The sequence below is a fragment of the Lontra canadensis genome, unplaced genomic scaffold, assembly GCF_010015895.1.
Source record: "Lontra canadensis isolate GAN:19392208 unplaced genomic scaffold, GSC_riverotter_1.0 scaffold11, whole genome shotgun sequence".
Taxonomy (NCBI): domain Eukaryota; kingdom Metazoa; phylum Chordata; class Mammalia; order Carnivora; family Mustelidae; genus Lontra; species Lontra canadensis.
This window is the reverse complement of record NW_022631005.1, coordinates 7,200,817-7,225,141: the sequence shown is the minus strand read 5'-3', so window position 1 is coordinate 7,225,141 and position 24,325 is coordinate 7,200,817. Positions and strand designations below refer to the sequence as shown.

General features: G+C 36.0%; 1 pseudogene; it reads right to left on the bottom strand.

Annotated features, from left to right (window-relative positions):
• LOC116866781 overlaps positions 1–22,242 on the bottom strand; it is a 30,314-nt pseudogene extending 8,072 nt beyond the window's left edge.
• Positions 22,243–24,325: the final 2,083 nt, after the last annotated feature.

The following is a 24,325-nucleotide window of genomic DNA, read 5'->3' as shown; positions in this document are numbered from 1 at the left end:
TTGTGTTTTTTACTTTAGCCATTCTGACAGATGTGAGGTGATATCTCATCGTGGTTTTGATTTGCATTTCTTTGATGATGAGTGATTTTTTTTAAATTGATGATGTAATTGAAATGTTCAAGTCCCCTACTATTAGTGTATTACTATCAGTTACTTCTGTTATGTTGCTAATAGCTCCTTTATATATTTGGATGCATGTTAAGTGTCTAAATATTTACAACTGTTATATATTCTTGTTGGATTGTTCTCTCTCTTGTTTCTTTTAAGATTTTATTTATTTATTTGACAGAGATCACAAGTAGGCAGAGAGGCAGGCAGAGAGAGAGGGGAAAGCAGGCTCCCTGACGAGCAGAGAGCCCGATGCAGGACTTGATCCGGGATCATGACCCCAGCTGAAGGCAGAGGCCTCAACCCACTGAGCTACCCAGGCGCCCCTGGATTGTTCTCTTTATGACTATGTAGTATACTTCTTTGTCTCGTTATCGTCTTTGTTTTAAAGTTTATTTCGTCTAATATAAGTATTGCTATTCCAGCTTTCTTTTCACTTCTGTTTGCATTATAAATGTTTTTCCATCCTTTCACTTTCAGTCTGCATGTGTCATTAGGTCAGAATCTTTTATAGACAGAGTCTAGATGGTTCTTGCTTTTTTATTCTTTATGTCATCCCATGTCTTTTGGTTGGAGCATTTAGTCCAATTACATTCAAAGTAATTATTGATAGGTATGTATTTATTGCCATTTTGATACTTATCTTGTGGTTGTTTTTGAGTTCTTCTTTATTCCTTTCTTCTCTTGCTCTCGTCCCTCATAGTTTGCTGGCTTTCTTTAGTGATATACTTGGATTCCTTTTATTTATTTTTTGCATCTCTATTACCTGTTTTTTGATTTGTGGCTACCACTGGTTTATATACAACATCTTGTGTATACAACAGTCTATATTAAGTTGATGGTTAGGGCTAAAGTTTGCATCCATTACTTATTCCTCTCTTCCCCATATTTTACATCCTTTTGTAAATACCTTGACCTATTTTTATAGATATACTTAATGTTATTGCTTTTGTGCTTTTTACTTTTCTAACTCCCACTTATGGTCTTTCCTTTCCACTCAAAGAGTCCCTTTTAATATTTCTTATAGGGCTGATTTAGTGGTCATGAATTTCTGTAACTTTTGTTTGTTTGGGGAAACTCTTTATTTCACTTTTTATTCTGAATGATAGCCTTACTGGATAGAGTATTCTTGGTTGCAGGTTATTTTTCTTTCAGCACTTTGAATATATCATGCCAGTGCATTCTGGTTTCTGCTAAAAAATCAGCTAATAGCCTTATGGGATTTCCCTGGTATGTAACTATTTTCTCTTATTGCTTTTAAAATTCTCTATCACTGCTTCTTGCCATTTTAATTACTATTTGTCTTGGTATGGACCTCCTTGGGTTGATTTTATTGGGTGCTCTCTGTGCCTTCTAGATCTAGATTTCCGTGTGCATCCCAAGATTCAGGAGATTTTCAGCTATTATTTTTTTCAAATAAATGTTCTGCCCACTTTTCTCTCTCCTCCACTTCTGGGATCCCTATAATGCAAATGTTAGTATGCTTGATGGTGTTGCTGGAGTTCCCTTGTTCCTTTAATCTATTTTCATTTATTGTTATTTTTTTCTCTCTCTCCTGTTCAGCTTGATTATTTTCCATTATTTTCTCTTCCAAGTTGCTAATCCATTCTTCTGCTTCTTTTAGTCTATAATTTATTTCCTCTGTGTATTACTAACTTTGTTATTGAGTTCTTCAGCTGTGACTAATTACTTTTTAGATTTTATGTCTCTTTGTTAAGGGTCTCACTGAAATCTTTCATAGTTCTCTTGCTGTGATTTTGTCCTGTTATTTCATTTGGGACATATTCCTCTACCTCCTCATTTTGTCTCTCTGTGAATGTTTCTATAAGTTAAGAAAGTCAGGTATGTCTCCTTCTCTTGAAAGCTCTGGCCTTATGAGGAAGAAGTTCTGTAGTGCCCTGCACAGTACAATGTTACCTGTTTACCAGAGATTGGTGCTTCATGAGTGTGTCCTATATGTGTTGTATGTGCCCTACTGTCGTGGTTCAGATGTTTTTGCCTTCAGTCCAGTTGTCTGAAATGGCTCTCTTTGTTTGTTGTGGGCAGGGTTTTGTCCCTGTGCTGTTTCTGGGCCAGTCTGGTATTGCCTTGGGCTTGAGTTGAGTCAGACCAGGCATTTGCCACAGATGCAGTAGCCCCAAACCGCCAGGTGCTTTCCCGGTGTTGTCCCTTGAGAAGCTTTCATTGGTGGGCAAGACCTACAGTCAGACTAGATGTCTGTCCCCAGCCCACTGCTGGGTGTGCAATCAGACTGGAATGTGTGGGTATCTTCCCTTCTCCCTGGGACAAGAGTCACTTTGGAGTGGTGTTGGCCCCTGTTGACACTGCCAGGCTTGTGGCACTGTTTTGAAGAGCTTCAGCCAAGGGCACATCAAGGGAGCATGTCTGTAGGAAACACACGGGCAAGACATATTGTGCCAGCAAGGTTCACACTGGTCTGCTGCAGGAGGGGACCTGCAGCCACCTGAGAAAATTCTAGGTGAGGGCTGCTGGATTGGAGGGAATAGGTCCCTAGAAGAATGTGGGGTTGGGGACACACAATTAGGAAGCTAGGTAGAGAGTGTTGGTACTGCACTGGTTTCTGCAGGTGTCTGGGTATGTTGGCTGGGAAGCAGGGACAGGAAATAGCACCTGACAGCTCTTTTGTTCTTGGAGAAGTCTCCCAAGTAATTCTGTCCCTCCAGCACATGCTCTGAGATTAGTAAATGCATCTCCTTCCCATATACCCCAAGTATTTTTCAAATTGCTGCTTCTATGCTGTATCTCAGTAGGGCTATTTGTTATGCTGCCTCCTTAAGGGCAGGGATTTGATTTTCTCCCACCCTCGTAGCTGTCCCAGAACTGAGTCTGCTGATTTGTTAAAGTTTTAGGTGTTAATATCCACTGATTACAAAAACTAACCAACTTAGGGAGGGAGGAGTCAAGATGGCGGAGAAGTAGCAGGCTGAGACTACTTCAGGTAGCGGGAGATCAGCTAGATAGCTTATCTAAAGATTGCAAACACCTACAAATCCAACGGGAGATCGAAGAGAAGAAGAACAGCAATTCTAGAAACAGAAAATCAACCACTTTCTGAAAGGTAGGACTGGTGGAGAAGTGAATCCAAAGCGATGGGAAGATAGACGGCGGGGGGAGGGTCCAGCTCCCGGCAAGCGGCGGAGCAACGGAGCACAAAATCAGGACTTTTAAAGTCTGTTCTGCTGAGGGACATCGCTCCAGAGGCTTAACCAGGGTGAAGCACACACGGGGTCAGCGTGGCCTCAGGTCCCGCAGGGTCACAGAATGATCGGGGGTGTCTGAGTGTCGCAGAGCTTACAGGTATTAGAACGGGGAAGCCGGCTACAGAGACAGAGCAGAGCAGTGAGCTCTAAGCTCGGGTTTACCTTGAACCACTTGCAGGCTTCGTCAGCTTGGAGCGCGGCCGGAGGCCAGGGTGATGGGAGCAATTGGGTGCTGTTCTCTGAGGGCGCACTGAGGAGTGGGGCCCCAGACTCTCGGCTCCTCCGGGCCAGAGACTGGGAGGCCGCCATCTTCATTCCCATCTCCAGAACTCTACGGAAAGCACTCAGGGAACAAAAGCTCCCGAAAGCAACCCGAGCGGATTCCTCAGCCCGGCCTCTGGTAAGGGTGGTGCAACTCCGCCTGGGGCAAAGACGCTTGAGAATCACTACAACAGGCCCCTCCCCCAAAAGATCAACAAGAAACCCAGCCGGGACCAAGTTCACCTACCAAGGAGTGCAATTTCAATACCAAGGAGAGCAGCGGAATTCCAGAGGAGGAGAAAGCAAAGCACGGAACTCGTGGCTTTCTCCCCATGATTCTTTAGCCTTGCAGTTAATTTAATTTTTTTTTCTTTTTCAATTTTTTTTCTCTTCTTCTCCTAAATTTTTTTAACTTTTACCCTTTTCTTTTTTAACGTTTTTAAACTAGTTTATCTAATATATATATATATATTTTCCGTTTTATATTTTTTCATTATTGGTTTTCTTTTTTTATTTGTTTCTTTTTTTTTTTCTTTCTGAACCACTTTATATCCCCTCTCCCCCTCCTTCATGATTTGGGATCTCTTCTGATTTGGCTAAAGCATATTTTCCTGGGGTTGTTGCCACCCTTTTAGTATTTTACTTGCTCCTTCATATAATCTTATCTGGACAAAATGACAAGGCAGAAAAATTCACCACAAAAAAAAGAACAAGAGGCAGTACCAAAGGCTAGGGACCTAATCAATACAGACATTGGTAATATGTCAGATCTAGAGTTCAGAATGGCGATTCTCAAGGTTCTAGCCGGGCTAGAAAAAGGCATGGAAGATATTAGAGAAACCCTCTCTAGAGATATAAAAGCCCTTTCTGGAGAAATAAAAGAACTAAAATCTAATCAAGTTGAAATAAAAAAAGCTATTAATGAGGTGCAATCAAAAATGGAGGCTCTCACTGCTAGGATAAATGAGGCAGAAGAAAGAATTAGCGATATAGAAGACCAAATGACTGAGAATAAAGAAGCTGAGCAAAAGAGGGACAAACAGCTACTGGACCATGAGGGCAGAATTTGAGAGATAATTGACACCATAAGACGAAACAACATTAGAATAATTGGGATTCCAGAAGAAGAAGAAAGAGAAAGGGGAGCAGAAGGTATATTGGAGAGAATTATTGGAGAGAATTTCCCCAATATGGCAAAGGGAACAAGCATCAAAATTCAGGAGGTTCAGAGAACCCCCCTCAAAATCAATAAGAATAGGTCCACACCCCATCACCTAATAGTCAAATTTACAAGTCTTAGTGACAAAGAGAAAATCCTGAAAGCAGCCTGGGAAAAGAAGTCTGTAACATACAATGGTAAAAATATTAGATTGGCAGCAGACTTATCCAAGAGACCTGGCAGGCCAGAAAGAGCTGGCATGATATATTCAGAGTACTAAACGAGAAAAACATACAGCCAAGAATACTATATCCAGCTAGGCTATCATTGAAAATAGAAGGAGAGATTAAAAGCATCCCGGACAAACAAAAACTGAAAGAATTTGCAAACACCAAACCAGCTCTACAGAAAATATTGAAAGGGGTCCTCTAAGCAAAGAGAGACCCTAAAACTAGTAGATCAGAAAGGAACAGAAACAATATACAGTAACAGTCACCTTACAGGCAATACAATGGCACTAAATTCATATCTCTCAATAGTTACCCTGAATGTTAATGGGCTAAATGCCCCAATCAAAAGACACAGGGTATCAGAATGGATAAAAAAAACAAAACCCATCTATATATTGCCTACAAGAAACTCATTTGAAACCCAAAGACACCTTCAGATTTAAAGTGAGGGGGTGGAAAAGAATTTACCATGCTAATGGACATCAGAAGAAAGCAGGAGTGGCAATCCTTCTATCAGATCAATTAGATTTTAAGCCAAAGACTATAATAAGAGATGAGGAAGGACACTATATCAAACTCAAAGGATCTGTCCAACAAGAAGATCTAACAATTTTAAATATCTATGCCCCTAAAGTGGGAGCAGCCAACTATATAAACCAATTAATAACAAAATCAAAGAAACACATCAACAATCATACAATAATAGTAGGGGACTTTAACACTCCCCTCACTGAAATGGACAGATCATCCAAGCAAAAGATCAACAAGGAAATAAAGGCTTTGAATGACACACTGGACCAGATGGATATCACAGATATATTCAGAACATTTCATCCCAAAGCAACAGAATACACATTCTTCTCTAGGGCACATGGAACATTCTCCAGAATAGATCACATCCTCGGTCCTACATCAGGTCTCAACCGGTATCAAAAGATTGGGATCATTCCCTGCATATTTTCAGACCACAATGCTCTGAAGCTAGAACTCAATCACAAGAGGAAATTTGGAAAGAACCCAAATACATGGAGACTAAACAGCATCCTTCTAAAGAATGAATGGGTCAACCAGGAAATTAAAGAAGAATTGAAAAAAATCATGGAAACAAATGATAATGAAAATACAACGGTTCAAAATCTGTGGGACACAACAAAGGCAGTCCTGAGAGGAAAATATATAGCGGTACAAGCCTTTCTCAAGAAACAAGAAAGGTCTCAGTTACACAACCTAACCCTACACCTAAAGGAGCTGGAGAAAGAAAAGAAAGAAACCCTAAACCCAACAGGAGAAGAGAAATCATAAAGATCAGAGCAGAAATCAATGAAATAGAAACCAAAAAAACAATAGAACAAATCAACGAAACTAGGAGCTGGTTCTTTGAAAGAATTAATAAGATTGATAAACCCCTGGCCAGACTTATCAAAAAGAAAAGAGAAAGGACCCAAATAAATAAAATCATGAATGAAAGAGGAGAGATCACAATGAACACCAAAGAAATACAGACAATCATAAGAACATATTATGAGCAACTCTATGCCAACAAATTTGAGAATCTGGAAGAAATGGATGCATTCCTAGAGACATATAAACTACCACAACTGAACCAGGAAGAAATAGAAAGCCTGAACAGACCCATAACCAGTAAGGATATTGAAACAGTCATCAAAAATCTCCAAACAAACAAAAGCCCAGGGCCAGACGGCTTCCCGGGGGAATTCTACCAAACATTTAAGGAAGAACTAATTCTTATTCTCCTGAAACTGTTCCAAAAAAATAGAAATGGAAGGAAAACTTCCAAACTCATTTTATGAGGCCAGCATCACCTTGATCCCAAAACCAGACAAGGATCCCATCAAAAAAGAGAACTACAGACCAATATCCTTGATGAACACAGATGTAAAAATTCTCACCAAAATACTAGCCAATAGGATTCAACAGTACATTAAAAGGATTATTCACCACGACCAAGTGGGATTTATTCCAGGGCTGCAAGGTTGGTTCAACATCCGCAAATCAATCAATGTGATACAACACATTAATAAAAGAAAGAACAAGAACCATACGATCCTCTCCATAGATGCTGAAAAAGCATTTGACAAAGTACAGCATCCCTTCCTGATCAAAACTCTTCAAAGTGTAGGGATAGAGGGCACATACCTCAATATTATCAAAGCCATCTATGAAAAACCCATCGCAAATATTATTCTCAATGGAGAAAAACTGAAAGCATTTCCGCTAAGGTCAGGAACACGGCAGGGATGTCCGTTATCACCACTGCTATTCAACATAGTACTAGAAGTCCTAGCCTCAGCAATCAGACAACAAAAAGAAATTAAAGGCATCCAAATCGGCAAAGAAGAAGTCAAACTATCACTCTTCGCAGATGATATGATACTGTATGTGGAAAAGCCAAAAGACTCCACTCCAAAACTGCTAGAACTGGTACAGGAATTCAGTAAAGTGTCAGGATATAAAATCAATGCACAGAAATCAGTCGCATTTCTCTACACCAACAACAAGACAGAAGAAAGAGAAATTAAGGAGTCAATCCCATTTACAATTGCACCCAAAACTATAAGATACCTAGGAATAAACCTAACCAAAGAGACTAAGAATCTATACACAGAAAACTATAAAGTACTCATGAAAGAAATTGAGGAAGACACAAAGAAATGGAAAAATGTTCCATGCTCCTGGATTGGAAGAATAAATATTGTGAAAATGTCTATGCTACCTAAAGCAATCTACACATTTAATGCAATTCCTATCAAAGTACCATCCATTTTTTTCAAAGAAATGGAACAAATAATCCTAAAATTTATATGGAACCAGAAAAGACCTCGAATAGCCAAAGGAATATTGAAAAAGAAAGCCAAAGTTGGTGGCATCACAATTCCGGACTTCAAGCTCTACTACAAAGCTGTCATCATCAAGACAGCATGGTACTGGCACAAAAACAGACACATAGATCAACGGAACAGAATAGAGAGCCCAGAAATAGACCCTCAACTCTATGGTCAACTAATCCTCGACAAAACAGGAAAGAATGTCCAATGGAAAAAAGACAGCCTCTTCAATAAATGGTGTTGGGAAAATTGGACAGCCACATGCAGAAAAATGAAATTGGATCATTTCCTTACACCACACACGAAAATAGACTCAAAATGGATGAAGGACCTCAATGTGAGAAAGGAATCCATCCAAATCCTTGAGGAGAGCACAGGCAGCAACCTCTTCAACCTCAGCCGCAGCAACATCTTCCTAGGAACATCGCCAAAGGCAAGGGAAGCAAGGGCAAAAATGAACTATTGGGATTTTATCAAGATCAAAAGCTTTTGCACAGCAAAGGAAACAGTTCACAAAACCAAAAGACAACTGACAGAATGGGAGAAGATATTTGCAAACGACATATCAGATAAAGGGCTAGTGTCCAGAATCTATAAAGAACTTAGCAAACTCAACACCCAAAGAACAAATAATCCAATCAAGAAATGGGCAGAAGACATGAACAGACATTTCTGCAAAGAAGACATCCAGATGGCCAACAGACACATGAAAAAGTGCTCCATATCACTCGGCATCAGGGAAATACAAATCAAAACCACAATGAGATACCACCTCACACCAGTCAGAATGGCTAAAATGAACAAGTCCGGAAATGACAGATGCTGGCGAGGATGCGGAGAAAGGGGAACCCTCCTACACTGTTGGTGGGAATGCAAGCTGGTGCAACCACTCTGGAAAACAGCATGGAGGTTCCTCAAAATGTTGAAAATAGAACTACCCTATGACCCAGCAATTGCACTGCTGGGTATTTACCCTAAAGATACAAATGTAGTGATCCGAAGGGGCACGTGCACCCGAATGTTTATAGCAGCAATGTCTACAATAGCCAAACTATGGAAAGAACCTAGATGTCCATCAACAGACGAATGGATAAAGAAGAGGTGGTATATATACACAATGGAATACTATGCAGCCATCAAAAGAAATGAAATCTTGCCATTTGCGACGACGTGGATGGAACTAGAGGGTATCATGCTTAGCGAAATAAGTCAATCGGAGAAAGACAGCTATCATATGATCTCCCTGATATGAGGGAGAGGAGATGCAACATGGGGGTTAAGGGGATAGGAGAAGAGTAAATGAAGCAAGATGGGATTGGGAGGGAGATAAACCATAAGTGACTCTTAATCTCACAAAACAAACTGAGGGTTGCTGGGGGGGAGGGAGGTTGGGAGAGGAGGGTGGGGTTATTATGGACACTGGGGAGGGTATGTGCTATGGTGAGTGCGGTGAAGTGTGTAAATCTGGCGATTCACAGACCTGTACCCCTGGGGAAAAAATATATGTTTATAAAAAATAAAATTAAAACAAACAAAGAAACAAAAAAAAACAAAAAAAACTAACCAACTTAGGCCTTTCTGGTTTTTAAAGCCAAATGTTATGGGGATTCATCTTCCCCATGCCTAGTGTACCTGGTTTAGGGGGTTGTTTCTTTCTTTTCTTTGTGCCCACCATGTCCTTCCTTTCTGTGGACAGTTGTGTGTGTCAGTTTGGCTCCTGATGATGTCTCCACACTTCCTACCCTCTCCAATGTGGCTCTTCTCTACATTTAGCTGTGGAGAGTTTGTTCTGCCTGTTTTTTGGGTCATTTTTCCTAGGTTGTTTACACTGATGTGGAGGTTATCTAGTGGTAACAGTGGGACAAGGTGAGCTTAGGATCTTTCTACTCTGTCATCTTCCCAAGAAGTCTCTCATCTCAACTTTTTTGAATATACCATATGCTTGCGTCCAGGTATGAAAGAAAACAGTCATCTCTTTCTTCTCACATTTGCTCTCCTTTCAGACTTAAGCCAGAATGACATTCTAAGTTAATATAGTCTTATATTATATATTATATATATTATATATAGTTAATATACACTGACAGTCCTTACATGATCTCCAAGCTACTACAAAACATGTCACCTGAGGGACAATTAAAAATGTTTGTGATCCTTTGCAGAGGAATTTTCATTAGCTAAGTTACTGACTAATTTTTAGAAGTTTGTCTCCCTACTTCACTAAGTTTTTTTTTTTTTTTTTCCACTAAGTTCTCCTGGAGGGCAGTAACTGAATCCTATAGCAATGTGCCTAACTCATTTACTGAAAATTCATTATGTGTCTGGCACTATTCTAAGGGAATTATATCTCATTTTACAGATGAGCCAATGAAAAAGCATTTATTAAATCCATAGTAGGATGTTTATTTTAATATACATTAGGCTCCCTATTTCCCCCTTATATGCAATCAAGTTAGGATTAAGTGTCCATGATCTCACAAAACAGTTTTCAGGTTATTTAGTTCATTCAAAGTAAACAAATAAGTAAATAAAAAAATTAAAATTAAAAAATTTCCTTTTTGTGATTAACTTTTAGGAAAAGGAAAGTGAATTAATTCCATTGCCTAGAATTTGATCTTAGTAATTTTACTTTGAGGCCTGAACAGAATTTTATGTTTCATTTTGTTTTTTATTATATACAACATTACAAAGTAGTACTTTGCTGATGCAAAAAATGGTAATAGGAGAGTTAAAGACACTGATCATATTTCCTTCAACTCTTCCTCCAGTCCTAAAATAACCCATGTTAGCATGCCACTGTCTACACTTCCTTTCTGAGCTCACAATAGGGTAAAAATATATACATTCCCATAATTTGCTGTTTTCACTGAAAAGAAATATCATTTCTTCAATTATATACATAAAGATCTAATTTATTTTTAAAATAGCAGCATAATTTCCATTGTATAAATGCACAGATCAAGTGTTCCTTTATTGATGAGCATTAAGATTGTTTACAACCCCCCTGATTTCTTTGTTGTTAAATGGTAAGCTTATGAAAAGTAAGTCTGCCGGTCAAAGTTCATGTATATTTTAAAATAGATCTTGTCAGATTCCAATATGCAAACTACACTCATTTAAACCTGTAAATGTAGACTTTTCTTTTTGAAATCAGACAATATTGTCTTTTTGATATGTTGGAAGTGTTTAAGTCTCCTATAATCAGAATAAAATTCATAAGAAGCTCAGATGGTAAGCTTGACAGATATACAGACTATAAAAGAGGATCCTTAAACTTGCTTTCTCTTTCATTCCAAAGAACGGACAGGAGTTCAGAAGAAAATTGATCCAGGTTATGCTTTGTTATGAGGGATTCATGACTTCGGTTAGCTTATGACCTTAAGCTCCTTCTAGATGAAAGCTCATGGTTCAGAAAATTAGGCAAAAAAAAAAAAAAAAGGTGTGTTTTTTTTTTTATGGTCTGTGCAAGATACTTTTTATTTTAATTAAATTATTCCTCATTCTTATTTACTGAGAAGGTGAACATCAAACTCTCTTTAGCAATTCTGTAGATTGTTGAGTGTAATTTTTGAGACTATCTCAAAACAGGTCCACAATGGACCTGTTGTCATATTCAGACAATCCTTATCATAACGTCTGACCCCTTCAAGTCTTGTCTTAGTTATTCCAAAAAATGACAGTCTGCCAGAAGTCTTGCGTGACTATTTATCTTTTTCTGATTCTAAGTACTTCCATGTCAAAGATAATATATGAGGCATTTGGCTGTCCAAGCTCTGCATTTGGGGAAGAGAGTCTCTTAATTTAACCAGACTCTATGTTAACTGACAAATCTGCACATTCAGGATGGGACAGAAAGTTTATTCTAATTAATTCTTAATTTTGTAACAACATAAATAACAGAACTCTTATTGCAGAATGGTGACACACAGAACTGAAGTTGAAACTCAGCTTCGCCTTGTAGGAGTTGGTAGACTTGGCCAAGTTAATTGTTTCCCCCAGGATTTAGTTTATTCATGTATAAATTTGGCTATAATACCAATCTCTCAGAGTGATATGAAAAACAAATCAGTTTGCAAAAAAGAAAAAATAGATAAACTATATCAAAATTAAAAACTTTAAACCTCATAGTCTATAGTGGGAAAAAATAACCCATGGATGGGAGAAAATATTGCAAATAATATACCTGATAGAGGATTAATAACCTGAATATATACAGAACACTTACAACACAACAATAAGAAAACTCAATTAAAAATGAGAAAAGTACTTGAATACTTTTCTTCAAAGATTTCTTCAAAGATATACAAATTACCAATAGACAGATGAAAATGTGCTCAACAGCATTAATCATTACAGAAATTCAAACCCAAACCACAAAACAACTGATGTCGTCTCATATTCATTAGGATGGCTAGTATGAGAAAAAATCCAGAGAATAAGAGATGTTGGTAAGAATATGGAAAAATTGGAATCCTTGTGCCCTGTTTGTGGGAATGTAAAATAGTGTATCTGTTATTAAAAAAAAAAGTATGATAGTTCCTCAAAAAATGTAAATTAGAACCCTCATTGGATTCAGTAATTACACTACTGGATATATATCCAAAAGCAGAATCCTGAAGAGATAATTTGTACACTCATATTTATAGTAGCATTATTCATAGTCACCGAAAGGCAAAAATAAGTATCCATCAATGGATGAATAGATAAATAAATAAAATCTGGGACACACACACACACACACACACACACACACAGGAATATTATTCAGCCTTAAAAAGGAAGGAAATTTTGACCCACACTACAATGTGGATGAATCTTGAGGATATTTCACTGAGTGAAATTAGTTAGTCACAAAAAGACAAATACTCTTATCATTCCACTTTATGAGGTACCTGGAGTAGTCAAATTCATTCAAAAAGTAGAATGGTGACTGTCAAGGGCTTGGGGAAAGGGAAAGGAAGAAGTTCTTGTTTAATAGGTATAGAGATTCAGTTTTGTAAAATGAAAAGAATTCTGTAGATGGATGGTGGTGGTAATGGCAGCTTAGGAACATGAATGTACTTAATGCCACTGAACTGTACACATAACAATAGTTAAGATAGTAAATTTTATATTATGTATATTTTACCACAATTTAAGAAAACACTTTGTAAAAAGTATTTTACCACAATTTTTAAAAAATGAATAATGTATGTACAGAAACTAGTATGGTTTTTAGTTACAGTAGGTGATCAGTAAATAGTTATTACTAACAACAGTGTTTATCTTACTGGGTTTCTACTTTTTTCTGGCTTCTTTTATCTGTAATTTATAAAAGCCTTTCAAACATACAGAAAAGGTGAAATAGCTTAATAGGCACCTGTATATCCTTAACCAGGATTCAATGAAGTTAAATGGGAATGTGTTCCACTTAACTTAAATAATACTATGCTAAGTCTGTCTTACAAGAAACTTTTTTGAAACATATTTTTTAAAAATTTTATTTATTTATTTGGCAGAGAGGTTGAGGGGAGGGAACTCAAGCAAGGGGAGTGGGAGAGGGGGAGGGGGAGGGAGAAGCAGGTTTCCTGCTGACACAGAGCCCAATGTGGCTTGACCCCAGGACCCTGGGATCATGACCTGAGCCAGAGGCACAGGCTTAACAACTAAGCCACCCAGGTGCCCCTAGAAACATCTCATAAGAAATGTTCTTAAGCAGTTCAGTGTAAATATTACAGAATTGGTGTGTCTTCCACTAAATGAAATAGCATTGTGCTGAATGCAAATTTCATTTATGTTATTAGAATCATCTTATAAGATGTGTTCTTAAGCACTTCATTATGTTTTACAGATGTATATATCTTCTCCTCACTCTAATAACACTACGTATGTATATTTGTATACATGTTTTTGTATCTATTTGATTTATATATTATTAGAATTTACATATAAAATATATTTTATATACTTTATATAATTTTATACCTATTTATACACATTATATATAAAATTTTTATATAATTTTATATACAAAATGTATTTTTACTGAACCATTAAAATAACTTGCAGAAATCATCACACTTAATTAAATATTCTAGCATGCATTTCTTAAAAATAAGAACAAACTTCCACATAATTACAATACCATTATAACTATGAAAATAAATAACTATACCCTAATATCATATATTATTTACTTATATACAAATATCTTAAGGGGTCTCCAGAGTATCTTTAATAGATGATTTTTAAACCAGGATACACTTAAGACTCAAGGACTGTGTTTGGTTGTTATGTCTCTAGAATCTATTTCTAGTTTAGTCACAACACTCCATGTTTGTTTTTCTCCATGACATTGGTTTTTTGAAGAGAAAGCACTGTTTTGAGAAATATCATACATTTTGGATTTAAAAGTTAAAAAGACTTCCTTATGACACAATTCAGTTTGTTCTCTTATGTCTTCTATTTCTATAAAGCTGGAAATAGGTCTAAAGTCTTGAGGAGATTCAGATGAGATTTTTAAAAATAACTTTATTGGGGCATCTTTGACATATAGAGATTTTATATTTAAGGTATACAATTTTATGTTTTGGTATATGTATACACTGTGGAAAGATCATCACAATCAAACTAAACAACATCCATCACCTCTACATAGTTACCATTGTGTGTGTATATGTGTGTGTGTTGAGAAAATTTAAGATCTACCCTCTTAGTAAATTTCAAGTATAGATGAAGCATTTTGGGCAGGAATGCCTCACCAGTGTTGACTTTATATTAGTTCCCACAAGGCACATACGACAGGTTGCCCTTCCAAGAGTTTGCTTAGGAAGCCCAGTCAAATGTCTGTGCTGTAAAGGCTGTCATGTAACTGCCAAGCAAACTATGGAATAATGGTTAGGACTGAGCCTGCTCCTGACCAGCCTTACCCCAGGTGGCTTTAACATTTTTTGATCTTCGATTAAATCAGTATTTCATTGAGAATTTAAAAATAGCCATGAGTTAGACTTCCTCCAAAAAGGCAAGTTAGATATTTAAATCTTTTTTTTAATTGTCAATTTTCAGAGTGAGGACTGAACGTAGTTGTCTCCTCCAGTGGTGACATGTATGATTTGTTATTCACTTCTAAAATACCATATGGACTATATCAATGTTTAGCAATGATTTTATAAGGAAGTAAACAATTTCTTAGCAGGTCCGGGGCTGGTATCTTGCTATATTTATCTAAATTGGGTTACAGTCATTAGGCTTTAAGGTAACAAACTCTCAACCCTGAAGAGAAGGAGGCTGGCTGTTTAAATTAAAAGAGGTTTAAACAACCTTCTCCTCTCACCTTTCTCCCTTACCAGATCCCTCCAGAGCTGCATTACTCAAGTGTTTTCTTTGGCCAAGAGAAGAGGAAAGATTATTGTGTGAATCTCTCTCTCACTCTCTTTAGAGAAGGCTCTTTCTTCCCATTTCTTCCATCTTATCTGTTTGTACAAAAAGGGCTTCTTAAAAGCACCTAAATAGGCCTGGGAAGACATCTTGCAGACTTACATTCTTTCAACAATAAAGAGTTACCGAGCAGTTGCTGAACGTCAGGCACAGTGTCAGTTCCTGAATCCACGGACAGATAAAAACCACTGTCTCTGCCTTTTAGGAGCTTATGGTGCATTCTGTAATTATCTTCCCAATAGGAGTCAGATCATGCCTCACGTATAAGAGAAATGGTGATCTGTGAATGATCATGAGGTCTTACAAAGATGACAATTAGCTTTTCTTAAGAAGTGAACATAGAAAAAGGTCAATTTTAAAAAGGACCTTTTCTGGATAATGAGATAAGGTTGAGCTGTTGCTAGGTTGTGGATTTAGATTCTGCTGGCATAAGGGAACTGATTTCCTTCCCAATAATTTGCTTTTACACTGACTTCCTTCCCAATAATTTGCTTTTAGACCTGCAAATTGCTCAAGCTTTGTTGCTACTCTCAGAAATCAATTTTACTGGAATTTAAAACATTTTCTATGATGATATTATTTTTACAAATATATATTTAAAATATATATTTCATATATGCATTTTTAAAATATTAGTTTTAAATGTAAGTTTATTGTATAACTCAGTAAGCACATTCTTTTGCTGTAATGTAATACAGAAGTATCACTGTATATTACCTTTGATCCACTAATAAGCAGTTCTCACATTTTACTAGGATTTTCATTTTAACAATGACATAGAGAGAGATCATCCTTCTTATAACTCATGACATTTGCCTTCACAATTCCACATTCACTTTAGATGAAGAAATTGAAATAACAAAAGGCTAAATGAGTCTCCAATATCTCAAAGTTCATAGATGACTATATACCATTTTCTTGAGCTTTTCTTTGTCTCGTTATATCATCTCTTCTACAGTTTGATTTGTTGAGTAATATTAGAGATATTTGCATTTTTGTTTTCCATTCTCTCCCACTTGGTAAGACTTCCATGATTTAAATTTTAAATCATGATCCTAAAATTGTGAATTACAAAGTAAGTTTCATCCATATTTTTAGCTCTTGCCATTTTCTTTGTAATCAGGAAGAACTGAATGAATGACTTGTGGACAGCCATTAAATAAAATCCCTGGTCCACCGTCTCAATTTTTATGTAAGTATTTCAACAGTACTATTTACTTAAAATGAATAAGTGACCACTTTTATAGCAATTAACACGTGCCAGCTCTCGTTCTAACAATCTTATTAGTATTAGTGTTATAATGTCCTCATCAACTCATTGATGTGACTATTCTCGTTTTATAGATAAATGAAAGCAAAGAGAACTTAAATAACTTACCCAGTGTTCTACAGTCAGTAAGAGGCTGAGCCTGTGTGCTTTTATCTTGTGCTATTTCCCCACACAGCTTCACATGTCTAATACATGGCTGTCTACAACCTTAAACTCTCTACCATCTGGCCTAACTCAGAAATGAGGTTAAGAGAGAGTTATGTACTAATGACAGTTTGAAAGATACGCATTGCTCTAATTATTTTATTGCTCTGATTATTTTTATTCTTATCATATTTCAAACAATAAGAAAATTACTATTGAATCTTGAAAATTAAGTAATAAGAAAATTACTATTGACTCTCTTTAAAATGACCTTCATTACTGCGTTTGATAACATGCCCCTTACTGATGGGTGCTATAAGAAACAGCCTCATAAACCCATTACTGTATTTAACATACGAATGCTACTAGAGACATTCTCTACTATATTTCTTAGTCCTGCATTGAAAATCTGCAGTGAATAATTTCTTTTAAAATTTAGCGAAAGGAAATGGACTTGCTTCCACTGCAAAATTATCCCCCTTTCAATGGTAATTTACAATTGTCCATATTTCCCTTTTCATTCACTTTGGTTACCTGGAATAGCATATGTATCTTAGTCAAGGATGTATCATAGAGTCAAATACTAGCTCAATATTAAAAATTTTAAAACAAATTCTTACAATCTGCATTTTCCTATTTTGTATTTTGTACTTCCTTCCTCTCCTATTTCAGTTTATACTTTCTGTGCTCCAAACTTGTATTGACATTTTATCAATGTTTTATGTAAGCTAGTTCAAATCTCTCATGGAATAAAACAGATATAATCTTTTATCCTCCAAGCCCCAAGGATGCAAAGAAATAAAGGGCATGATCTCTGATTTCATGAAGCTCAAAAACAGTTGGGAATGTAGCACATACACAGAAACAAATTAGTAATGAGATTGAATTCACTGTGAGTTCCAAGTAGGTAGTATAGATCTAAAATATAATACTATCTTGAGTTTTGAATGAGCTCTGGGGAAGTGGGAAAAACAGGAAGAAATAGAAACAATGTTGGCCATTGAAGAAGGGCTAGAACTTCAATAAGAGTAGTATGGGAAGGGAATAAGACTTTTTTAGGAAAGGCAAGTTTCCTGAAACAAGATATAGAAAGGGAAATCTGGTTTATTCAAATGACGATGGACATATAAACAAAATATATAAACAAAAGATTGTTAGCTGCCTGCTCCAAACTCATTGTCCTGCTCCATCTAAATTGCTGAACCTTAATTTTATACCAGAGCAACTATATAACCAGATAATAACTCTTTTCTATCTCCACTTTGAATCCTGTTTCATCTAAGTAATAAGTTGTTGGCAGTGAAATGCAAGCAGAAATGTTGTGTCACTGCATAGGACTTTTGGAAAGTCTCAAAGAGAGGGAGTATGCCTTTCCTACTACCTGGAAGGCCAAAGGACAGTTGGAGCTCAAGTGAGAATCTTAGACCCTGAGGATTAAGACCACACGCAGGAATAGTGGAGTAGAGAGCTGGAAGTAGCCTGGGTCCCTGATGCCTTCCTGCAGCTGCCAGATAGCCCTGGACTGACCATCTCCAGATTCTTTCATCTGAGACACTAAAGCCTGGTGAGTTTAAAGGGTTATTTTCCAGGTTCCTCTGACTTACAGATAAAAGCAGTTCCTCCTGAATGAAACTGTCTGGCCCAGGTAGAGAATTCATATAAAGCACAGTGAAAAACCATGGGTCAGAGCTGATGTCCAGCAAACAAATATAGGCTCGATTTTATTATTAAATGAAATAAATTTGATTGTATATGAACTCTCAAGCAAAAGTTTCTAAGCTGTAATATTTAGTTAACTTGTATGAACTAATTTTCTGAGTGAAATTACATTTTATACCAGTGACAAATATGGAAATATATACCTAGTCTGTGTTTACTGTTACTATGAAAACACTTTCTGAAAGGACAAAAGGCACATTTAGAATAATCATTAAATGTATTCAGTTTTGGGAACCTGGGTGGCTCAGTTAGTTTGGCGGTCTACTCTTGATTTTGGCTCAGGTCATGATTTCAGGGTCCTGGCATTGAGGTCTGTGTCATGCTCTGAGCTCAGTGGGGAGTCAGCTTGAGGATTCTCTCCTCCCTCTCCCTTTACTCCTCCACCTGCTTGTGTGAGTGCTCTCTCTCTTTCAAATAAATAAATAAATAAATAAATAAGTCTTTTTAAAGAAATATATTCAGTGTTAGTATCAGCTAAAGAAATCAGTAATATGAGTTCAATAAAAAATATTTTCTTTAAGTTTATAAATATAACTTCAGTTTAGTAACTCACTATTAAATGACAGAATAAAAATAGTATTAAATCCTGGGGCACCTGGGTGGCTCAGTTGGTTAAACATCTGACCTGGGCTCAGGTCATGATACCAGGGTCTTGGGACTGAGCCCTGAGTTGGGCTCCTTGCTCAACAGGGAGTCTACTTCTCCCTCTCCCACTGCCCCTTGACCCTGCTTGTGTTTTCTCTCTCTCAAATAAATAAATAAAATCCTTTAAAAAATAGCATTAAATCTTAAATTGAAAATCTAACTAAAAATAATTATATACTTCTGTACTAAAAGTTATTTACAAAAGATAAGCATTACAAAAATTTGTTATATATAAGGTACTGAAAATTAATAAGAAAAATTAAGTTTTCTTTCAAACAAAGAATGTAAACTACACTTAGATAAATATTATTTTTTCATTTTCCAACTTTGCAAGCTGAGATTTATAATTAGTGTCTTAAAACATTTTTTCTGGTCTCTGCATGCTTCAAACCGGTGTAAATTAAAGAATCACTCTATTTCCTTAAGAATTCTATTAAAACAATTTTTACTGTGAAATGCAGAAGATGAGAAAATACATGCTTTTGAAATTTCCCAATTTGGTGGTGTTTAATGTTTAAATGAGTAAAGATTTTATTTTTCACAACTATTTGACCCTTACTTTGAGAGGCAAGTGTGTCACCTTCCAGGTTTCTTATGTAGGCACCACAGAAGTATATGGATAGTACTCCTGCTGTAAAATTCCTTCCCCTTCTGGAAAATTACCTTAGAGCATCAGGTCACCATCTGGCAGAGATATCAAGAACAAATACGTATTGGGTGCCAAGAAAATGATTTTTTTTTTTTTTTTAGCATATGGGTAAATATCTTTTTTTTTAATTTTATTTTTTATAAACATATAATATATTTTTTTCCCTAGGGGTACAGGTCTGTGAATCGCCAGGTTTACACACTTCACAGCACTCACCATAGCACATACCCTCCCCAATGTCCATAACCCCACCTCCCCTTTCCCAACCCCCCTCCCCCCTGCAACCCTCAGTTTGTTTTGTGAGATTAAGAGTCACTTATGGTTTATCTCCCTCCCAATCCCATCTTGCTTCATTTACTCTTCTCCTACCCCCTTAACCCCTCATGTTGCATCTCCTCTCCCTCATATCAGGGAGATCATATGATAGTTGTCTTTCTCTGATTGACTTATTTCGCTAAGCACGATACCCTCTAGTTCCATCCACGTCGTTGCAAATGGCAAGATTTCATTTCTTTTGATGGCTGCATAGTATTCCATTGTGTATATATACCACGTCTTCTTTATCCATTCATCTGTTGATGGACATCTAGGTTCTTTCCATAGTTTGGCTATTGTAGACATTGCTGCTATAAACATTCGGGTGCACGTGCCCCTTCGGATCACTGAAAATGATATTTCTTAATCATCTGATTGGATGATACCAATTGGAACCAAATCTTTTGTAGTAACCAAGTAAATTTCTTACTGATTTCCTTATTTATTTATTTATTTAGAGAGGGACAGAGCAAGTGCGAGTGTGCTAGAGGGCAGGGGAGGAGCAGGGGGCGAGGGAGAGAGAAAATCTCAAGCAGGCTCCACACCCACTGCAGAGCCTGAACTCGGGCACAGACACACTATCCTGAGATCATGACCTGAGCCAAAATCAAGAGTTACATGCTTAACCGATTGAGCCACTCAGGCGCCCTTTCATTTCCTAATCCTTGACTTCTCATGGTAATGTTGCAGCAAATTGTTATGAAATGGCATCAGTGGGAGTGATTCAGAATATCATGTAGCTAAATTTGGTTATGGCAGTAAAGAATGTTTCTGCATTTAAGAGAATAACTAATTACTAATTAATTAATTAATAATGCTAGACTCTTCTGGGACTTTTAGCACTTCAAATTATTCATTCCAAACTATGATTATGTAAGAAACAAAATTTATAAGGTTATTACGGATTATCTCTAAATTGCAAAGCAAAAATAAATGCTGAGTCAAATCTAGGTACTCACAAAAATAAATACAAAAATTTGATTGCTTGAACTTGTTATGCAAAGGTCAAGTTTATAAAATATATTTACATAGCAGTATTGCTATTTAGAGAAGATGAAAAGCAAAGTCTTAACTGGTAGATGATCTCAGATTGTTAGAAAGGAGAGATCTGGTACATGTACTACAAATCACTAATATCAGTTTCCCAGATTCATAAACGTTTCTGTTCAGATATAAACTTCAGAACTGAAACTGAAGCAAAGTTGAACATAAAAGCATAAAGTTGAACAAAAATCAAAATGGCTGCACGAATGCTTGAAGGAAGCTTGATTTTAAAGTAACTTTTTTCTCTCTTCTGCAAACTTCCCCTCATCCCTTCTTAACCTTTTGTTTCAGGAACCTGGTCCACCTTAAGGAAATGAGGATAGAGGCTGGCAGCACATACTCAATTCCTGACAAAACTGGCTAGATCCTGTATTTCCCTATAACTTCCTTCCTATCCCCAGCCCCTTCCTTATGGACTTACAATTTTTGAAGACCATAGCAATCCTGGATGTTATTTGTAAACAATGAATCATGGAACACTACATCAAAAACTAATGCTGTATCATATGGTGACTAACATAACATAATAAAAAAAAATAAAGACCTATTTTCAGGATAAAGACTTAACACTTACTCAGTTCCACACTAGAACTCATGTTTTATCCAGTTCCATACTAGAAATCATACCTTGAGGAACTGGAAAGAAATATTTAAAATTTAATGCCCACAATTCACCTCTTCTCTCTTATATCGTAGCATTTACACATAGCATATGACATATATATAGTACATAGCATATATTATGATACAAAATAATATACATTTAGAAGTAAAATGAAATCTTTTTTGTCCTTTCTCCCTCCCTTATTTCTTATCTTGCTTCCTTTTTTTCTTTTTAGTCTTAAGGTGCTTAGAAATATGATGACTAGGAAGTTTCCCATTTTACATGAAATGTAACTTCAAAAATTACATTATTAGTAGGTGTAGGAACAAAGCTGTAGCAGACATATCACTGTGGGAAGTGGATTGACTTAAAACAGGAGAAATTTAACAAAAAGTTCTGACCACGATTTGTCATGGTTCAATAAAGGGAAAATAGAAGAGTAGAATATGAAGGAAAGCTTGGGGCTGGGAGACAATAAATGACTTGTCCGAAAACGTTAAACTTAGCAGACACTATAAAATATTTTTCCAAAGTGCTCATATTCACCTTACCTTCTCCCCAGCAGTGTCTGAGAATTCTAGTTGCTTCATATCTTTGCCAACATTTTCCATTATCAATAGTTGTAATTTTAACTAAGCTGCCTGTTTTATGGTTTTGAAAACCATAATAAGATTACATCTCTTCCTTCTTAAAGAGCCCCCCAAAGACTTCTAGTATCATCTAAAATAAAATCCAAACTTCTTATCATGGCCTACAGACCTCTACATGGTCTAGCTCAGCCTATCTCTGATTTCATTTTATATTACAATCTTCTTTATTCTCTAGGTTCTAACTCTGTAGTCTCTGTTTCTGTCTTTTGAAAATTATGCACTTTCTCACTTTAGAAATTTTATACTAGTTTTTTATCTCAGATCTTTACTTATTCACTTCATTGAGATTTTAATTCTAATATAATGTTTTTGTAAAAAGGTGATAATTTAGGTAGAAATAAGGAGACCAGACATAATTTGAAAGCTCACCCTGGTTGGGGTTAAGTACCAAAGTTTGGGAACAGTGAGAATTTTAAAATCACTATTTTGTTTTCCCTCTGGATTTAGGCTTAGGCTTTGCTGTCAGCAAAAATCACTAAGAATGTGTTGCCCAAGCAAGGAGGAGAGAAAACTCTCTTCGATAGCCTTTCAGAGTCACTGGGGTCAAAGAAGTGTTGATATTGACTCAAGTCCAATTTCTGATCTGCAGAAATTTCCAAATCAGACTTAGGAGGAAGAGTGCCTTTTTCTTTGTTGAAGATGCACAGTTTGAGCACTAACAGTTTAAATACTGTACCTTGTGATTTATTGAGAAATGAGAAGCACATTTTTCATTTTTGGGAATCCTTTCTCTTAAGCATGGTTTTTATAAATCATTCTTGTCATGCACTATCAAGGAACAATTGGCTGTTTCACTTTTACTATTTATTTTGTCAGTATTATAACATTCTAATTGATTATACGTTTGTTGACAGGAAAAGATGAACATATCTGGTACTTTTTATTTCTTATAACAATTATGGTTTTGCATTGATTCAGGACATTTATGACTGCAGTATTGTTTCTCATGTTAGAAGTATAATAATTAATGATGTTTACAAAAGTTTAAAGTTTGTTATTTTGTATTCTAATGAATTGGTAAAGAGTTAAATAGAAAAATAGAGTGGTAGTCCAGATAAACACCAAATAGCATATTAGGTAGACAAATTTGAAAAGACCAATATATTCTTTTTGAGGCAACAAATATTAATATTACAAAATACTACAAAAATTAATAAAATAAAATCTAAATCTAAATCATAAATCAAAAATCTAATAATATATATTAGATTATATCATAATTCTAATATTTTTAGATTCATTTGGTGTACTTGTTTTATGAAAAAAAAAGTTGTTAAACTGTTCCATGTTTCTTTGAAAATTCTTCACATCTGGAGAAAATAGTTTAATAGAAAGATGCCCACATTGTCCTTTTGAAATGTACAAGGAAGAAAAATCCTACAAAATTGTATAAACACCTATGATAAATGATTTTCAACTCAAACGTAAAAAAGAACATAAAAATATAATGAAGAGAATTACAGAAAAATAAGGTATCCAAAGCACATTTTATACTCACTAATCAAACTTCAAAACAACAGATTTTATAACACCAATTCTAAAAAGAAAAGCTCCTAATGTTTTGTGGCTATGGCAGTTTAGAGTTTCAATAGAAATCTTGGTGAAGTCATTTCTAGAGACTCTTAGGCATTTTCAGTACTTGATAATGACTTTTTAAGATTAGCTTAAGCTATGGATGTTAGTATAAAATTCTCAGTAGGAAAGATGCTACCAGAATACTGTTTCCAGAATTATATTCTTCAATGCATTGAAGAGTTTAACCTTTTATTAAGTGGACCAGTTAAAGTAAGAATTTATGTCTAGTGACTGCAGAATAATCTAGAGATGACAGTGCTGAGAAATTATTATTCTCAGACAATACTACAAAACTTAGAAAGGTAATGACTAGAATTTTTAATAATCTGAAGTAATCAATGTTTTTGATAAAATTTTGTTTATTATTATACACCATATGTTCTTTCCATGATGGTGATATGTGGCTTTGAGTGAATACTAATTCTAATGCTTAACTCAGTGAAAATGCATATTTACTGTACCACCAGTA